This window comes from Staurois parvus, unplaced genomic scaffold (genome assembly GCF_062004578.1).
Source record: "Staurois parvus isolate SC_StPar_1 unplaced genomic scaffold, SC_StPar_1.0 ptg000155l, whole genome shotgun sequence".
Taxonomy (NCBI): Eukaryota; Metazoa; Chordata; class Amphibia; order Anura; family Ranidae; genus Staurois; species Staurois parvus.
Genome location: NW_028317951.1, coordinates 27031480 through 27038056, shown reverse-complemented (window position 1 = coordinate 27038056; position 6577 = coordinate 27031480).

Sequence of the window (6577 nt, the reverse complement as noted above, 5' to 3'; positions counted from 1 at the left end):
CACCCCTCTCTGCCAATCCCTCCACTGACTTTCCATTGCCTAACGGATACAATTCAAAACATTAACAATAACATATAAAGCCATTTATAACTCTGCCCCAAATTACATCAGCAATCTTGTCTCCAAATATCACCAAAACCGTACTCTCCACTCCTCGCAAGACCTCCTGCTCTCTAGCTCCCTTGTCTCCTCCTCCCATGCTCATCTCCAGGACTTCTCCAGAGCTTCCCCCATCCTATGGAACTCTCTACCCCAATTTATCAGACTATCACCTACTCTGCTCACTTTTAGGCGATCTCTGAAAACCTATCTCTTCAGGGAAGCCTATCCTGCCCTCAGCTAATAATGGAATCTTCTACTCTTCCTACCAATCCATCCCCCACAGTTACTACCTTTTGTACCACTAGCCCCTCCCTCCTAGATTGTAAGCTCCAAGGAGCAGGGCCCTCCTTTCCCTCTTGTATTGAACTGTATTGTTGCTGTATTGTCTCCCGTTATTTTGCAAAGTGCTGAGCAAACTGTTGGTGCTATATAGATCCTGTATAATAATAATAATAATAATAATATGCTTCCAACTCTGGACATACTAAGGACATCCAAAGAGCTGACATAGTTAAGCTCATTAACATACGCAGAAAAATTGTTCTCTTAAAATTCCTTGCTGGTCCTCTAGAAATGCTAATTAAGATATTAGATTCTATTCACATCTATGCATTTTTGCGCGAAATGTAAAGCACATTGTACTTTTTAGGAATGATTTATATGCCTTACTATATATAAAGTATGTATGTAAATTTTGTTTGAAATGTCATCAACGATGCAGCAAGTAGAATTTTTTTTTTTATGTGAAGCATTGGCAGTGTATAGATGTCAACAATGCCTAAAACGTTCCCTTCACAATTTAGATGTTAAAGTGTTTCTAAAGTTAAAACATTTTTTAGTCGTGAATGGAGTGGTGGGGGTTTAGAGGCCCTGTTATATATTCAGTGGTATCTGTGTCCTCACTGGGGAGATTCACCCTCTCTCTTTGTCCTGATGACCATTGTCTTGAGGACAGAAAGTTGGGGAAAAGCCAATATTATGAGTCAACAGTACAGAAAGAAAGGGAAAGTCTTTCAATGGGGCATTTGTTCTGGTGACAGCTGTCTAAGAGGGGATTGCTGTTACATTTGAGAGATCTCCCCTCACTTCCTGTTGTGTCTACAGGACAGGATGTAAAGAGAAATCTCTGGAATAGGGCACAGATGGTAAAAAAATACAGATTTTCTATTCTATCGAGAATTAAAAAGGTATGGCTTTAGATATACTGTACATAAACTATACGTTAAGGATCTAAATTAAGTAAATGAGGAAAAATTTGGGTAAACATATCTTACCTAATGAATATAGTATGACAGCCATCCATTTGACATTGGTGGTCAGTTAACACTTTTGAACCAGCAATTGCTATATACAGTATAGTTCATTGTTATCAACTAACTTTTCAGCTTTGCAATTAGATTTCTGAACCTATATGTCTATGTATTGTATACTTTTTGACATCATGTCTAAACCCATGTCACCATGTCATTATGTTGGTGTTTAGCTAGGGCTCCATTTTCTGTCATGCAGTCACTCTAAATTGTGTCAATGGATTCTCCTGCAAATGTATCCAAATAGCATGCATTAAGTTACCAATAAACATAATAGAACATCTAGGTCTCATTCAGCACTATTTTAATATATTTTCATGAACAGAGCACTCCTGTAGATGCATATCATAATACAGATACAAAGGGCTGACAAAATCAAAAGAAGTTTGCATTTGTGGAACTTTTCAAGTGAGCAAACAAAGATAAACCATACTGTGTGACTCATGAAAACAAAGGTGAAAGCTTGCTTTAGTCATTATGGAGCATATGTTATGTGTGTTTCATGAAAATAATTATAAGTGCCCATATTGTTGAATCGCTACCCCCATAGGAGCCACTTGGTAGATTGGGTTCTTTGTGCTTCTGTCTCGAGTTTAAAGAACAAATTCAGCTCCAGTGACATAAGGGGTTAAGCAAATAGATACTGCACTTGTAAGCAGGTTAAAATTAATTAGATAGGTGCTGCCCTGGAAGGGACATATTAATTGGGAAACATGGAGGACATGAACATCATCCCCTATCCACCTACCTCACGCACTGCTACTGGGAGCGCAAATAAAAACACCTGCACACAAGTAACGTTCAGTACCAAAAGGCAAACATTAGATTGGTTAGTGGTAAGTGAACCCAATATATTGTCACAGGTTGCAGTAAATAGCAGTATGCACAAACAGTAAATTAGTAAGTAAAGGTTAGGTCAATCACTAGACAATATGTTCACTAGGCTATAGCAGCATAGATTGGAGTTCTATGCAGTTAAATTAGACTACAGGTGAAACTCGAAAAATTAGAATATTGTGCAAAAGTTCATTTATTTCAGTAATGCAACTTAAAAGGTGAAACTAATATATGAGATGGACTCATTACATGCAAAGCAAGATAGTTCAAGCCGTGATTTGTCATAATTGTGATGATTATGGCTTAAAGCTCATGAAAACCCCAAATCCACAATCTCAGAAAATTAGAATATTACATGCAATCAATAAAACAAGGATTGTACATACAACAATATCGGACCTCTGAAAAGTATAGGCATGCATATGTACTCAGTACTTGGTTTGGGCCCCTTTTGCAGCAATTACTGCTTCAATGCGGCGTGGCATGGAAGCTATCAGCCTGTGGCACTGCTGAGGTGTTATGGAAGACCAGGATGCTTCAATAGCGGTCTTCAACTCTTCTGCATTGTTCGGTCTCATGTCTCTCATCTTTCTCTTGGCAATGCCCCATAGATTCTCTATGGGGTTCAGGTCAGGCGAGTTTGCTGGCCAATCAAGCACAGTAATCCCATGGTCATTGAACCAGGTATTGGTGCTTTTGGCAGTGTGGGCAGGTGCCAAGTCCTGCTGGATAATGAAGTCAGCATCCTCATAAAGCTCGTCTGCAGAAGCAAGCATTTTTTTATGCTGTTTTTCAGGTGGACCTACTTGGATCATCCATAGCTCTCTATGAACCAGTGGGTGTTAGTGGACATGTGTCCACTGACACCCGCTGGCATCCAATCCTGTATGCTAAAAACAGATGGATGGGGATTAATTGCCCATTTGATCCTGTATGCCAAAAACAGATGGATGGGATACATTCTGGATGACAGTCAGGTGGAAACAGACAGGCAGTCCGCCTCATAGAAAACAGCGGGCTGTGTCTGTGTCGGCTCTGCAGCAGTGGAGTGGACACAGACCTGTCAAGCACTTGCGGGGATCAGCGGAAAGTTCCCCCCACTGGGCAACGGTTATCCGTCTGTCTGAAAGGGGCCTTACAGTGAGGATGGACACGTTGCTTCTACCGGGCTATTATATTTAGATAGATGCTGATATCGGCTGTCAGAATAAGTGAACAGTGCCTTCACCTGTTTGAATGTAGACGTTGTTCGGCCAGCAACTTTTCCACAGGTTCCTTTAACAGAAGTCAATTCAACAATACATTTTTATCAGAATGAAATGCAGACAAGGGCATATTCTGCTTGAAGGAGTGGTTGAAATTCAAGTGGAGTATGGACAGCTTTAGTAATTGCAGCACAGTCATGGAAATTCATAAATAATGTCCAAAACACTCTTTAGAATTCTAACATGCTTCCACATGACAAATGGTGCGGGCAACAGATTCATGTACCTGTTGAAGACAGGTACAAAAATCTGGGGCATGTACCGCATGTGGAGGCACATTGAGGTCGGTGTGTCCATAAGACCAATCACCCTTCTTTCTACTGCAGCAACTCTGAGCTTTTGAACCTGGGTGGGTAGAACCTCATAGGGACTCACAGACACGAGTTCCATATCAGATCCACTCTCCTTGAGAGTGGACCTGTTGGGGACCATCCTCTTGGTGTTACCCAGTTCCACAAAGATTGGCTGAAAAATCGAAGGAGCCAGGTGGTAAATTATCCACTGAACAATGACTATATCCTATCTAGTGATGAGCTCAGGCATGTTTGGGCTAAGATACAAACCCAGCTGTATGAGCCTGCCAGGAAGCTGTCACCTGTACAGGTCAATCATCTGTGGCCTGGGCATTCCTCACCCCACAGCAGCTGTGGAGTGAGGAATGCCATGACAATTTTCCACCTGGCTCCTTCGATTTTTCAGTTGACCTATGTGAAGCTGGGCTGGGGCTAACAGGATGGTCCCCATCAAGTCTGTTTTCTCCCTATGATTGACAGGCTAGCACACATGGGTTCAGATCCTGGTCTGAGCTCATCACTGATCCTGTTAGATCCAGCCACTGTTCAGGTATTCAAACTGAGAGTGCTGCTGTTCTTTGAATAAAATAGTTGACATTGCAGATTACTCCATCACACTGTTTATTGTGGATGAGGGGAAATTGTGGGTGATTTCTCTTGTTCAGCCCTGTGGGCTGAACAAGAGAAATGTAGCCATGTATGGCTACTGTTAATACAATAGAAGTAAGAAATGTAGTAGTAATTATAATGGTGCTTCTTTACAATAACTCCCTGCAGCTTTCTAGCACTGTGTATACTACTTAGGCTTCATAAATAAACAAGTGGCCTGTGACACTAATCTTATCATGAGTAGACAAAGTCTAGTTATCAGATAGAGTTGTGGTGCAAAGGGTCATGCTTCCTGTCTCACATTCATTTTCCCATCCTTCACATCACTCAGATCTTTCCTTAGCCTGAGGCACGCAGGTGTGATTGACAGCTAGAGCACCTGTCTGTTTACTGCACCTCTCTCTCCACTAGCTTTCTTTCCATTGACCATGAAAAACACGCTAAACCTCAATTTTTTTAAATATTTTATGTTCAAATTATATGTAGTAAAAAATAGTTTGTTTTATGGTATTGAGATAGCAAATGAGTAGGACATCTGCTCTGCCGCTTCAGAATCCTTGTTTAGCCTATGATCATTGTTCTATCTGTATTACTGTGTTTGGACTGCTTGTCTTTGGGAAGTAATGTTGATCATCAGGGAATCTGATATACCTGAATACATGTCACAGTTTTATCTACTTATTTTACATAAAATTATACCTGTTGTATATGTATGAAACAGAGAATGTGCTATTCTGTGCAATATCAACAAATATTCCCCATCTATCTTTCTGCCTATTTATTTAACTCAGTCCCCTAAAGAGCTCACCAGTACATTTCACAAAATGAACCACATTGGCACATATCCTCCAAACTCTTTTGTTTGAAGAAGTCAAATAGCTGTTGACAGGTACACAGTGCAGGCAGCTAGAAGTGCTTCCACATATCTAAAGCAGCTTCAGTGGCTTGGTTGTCCTCAAAGTTCTGACACAACCTGCTTTATCGTTCCCTTCCACCTCTATGCATTCCTATTGGCCCATCAGTTTGATGTGTTGTCTCTCTAGCCAATAGAAATATGTGGAAGATAGGAGGGCACAGATGTGCTTTGACACTACCAGGAGGTGCCAAATAATTGCCTGCGGAGAATAGCCTTTCCCGCACAGCAGAGGCACGAAAAAGGATCTTCACCTTATCCATGTCATCAGTTTATATTTTGTTGTTCCTAAAGAGACAGGTTCACTTTAATTGGAAAGGCTGCTTATTGTAACGTTATTCCTATTTTTAATGTACATTCACCACAAACTGTGTTTTAAAGGTTAGATGTTTGAAAGCAGATTAAAGCTGGCCATTTGGGTTTGCACAGCCATGTCACCATAACAACCAATAATTTCCACTCAGATGTTGCTTGTTAGCTCAATTCTTTGTGTCGCTTTTCTCCAGTTAGTTGACATCTCTCTTGACAAAGTTGGTGATCTGCCTCTGTTCTTGGTTATGGGTGAAATCAGTGAGGAGGTTTCTCAAAGCACCATTCAACCTTGGTCCCATTAGTTTTAGAAAACCTTGTATAATCACGTGGATAGCGCATAAGTAATGGATCTCTGATATGTTCAGGGAGCATCTGGAGCTGCAGGTAATGAAATAGGGTCTTGCCAGAACTGTGTAAACAGCTTTTGGTTTTGCCCGATAAGCATTAGGCCTCATGCGCACAGAGCATTTTTGCAGATAATTTTACTGCTTCCAAACAGCCCTCCATGTTATCCATTGTATCCATGCACACATAGACTTTTGGAGGCTTTTAGTAGCAGTAGCATTTACTAGCAGGAAAAAAAAAACCCAGGGCAAGTGCGTCCAGGAGTAGCAGCGTTTTGGCAGAAAAAACACTTGATGCAGCTAAACGCATCTAAACACATTTAAACGTGTTAACGCTAGGTGCGCTTAGTGCTTGAGCATTAATTCATTTCAATGGTCATAATAAATTATTGTTCTGGCCAATTAAATGAATTAATGCCCAAGCGCTTGATTCTTGCAAACATATCTAAATGCTTGTAAAAGCGTTATATACTTTTATAAGCGTCAGACGTTTTTTTCTGTAGAAATGCTGCTGCCAGGAGGTAGGCTTCTAGGAGAGTTTTTTTAATTTTCTGTGTGCATGAGGCCTAACTGTATAGATGGATTTTAATGT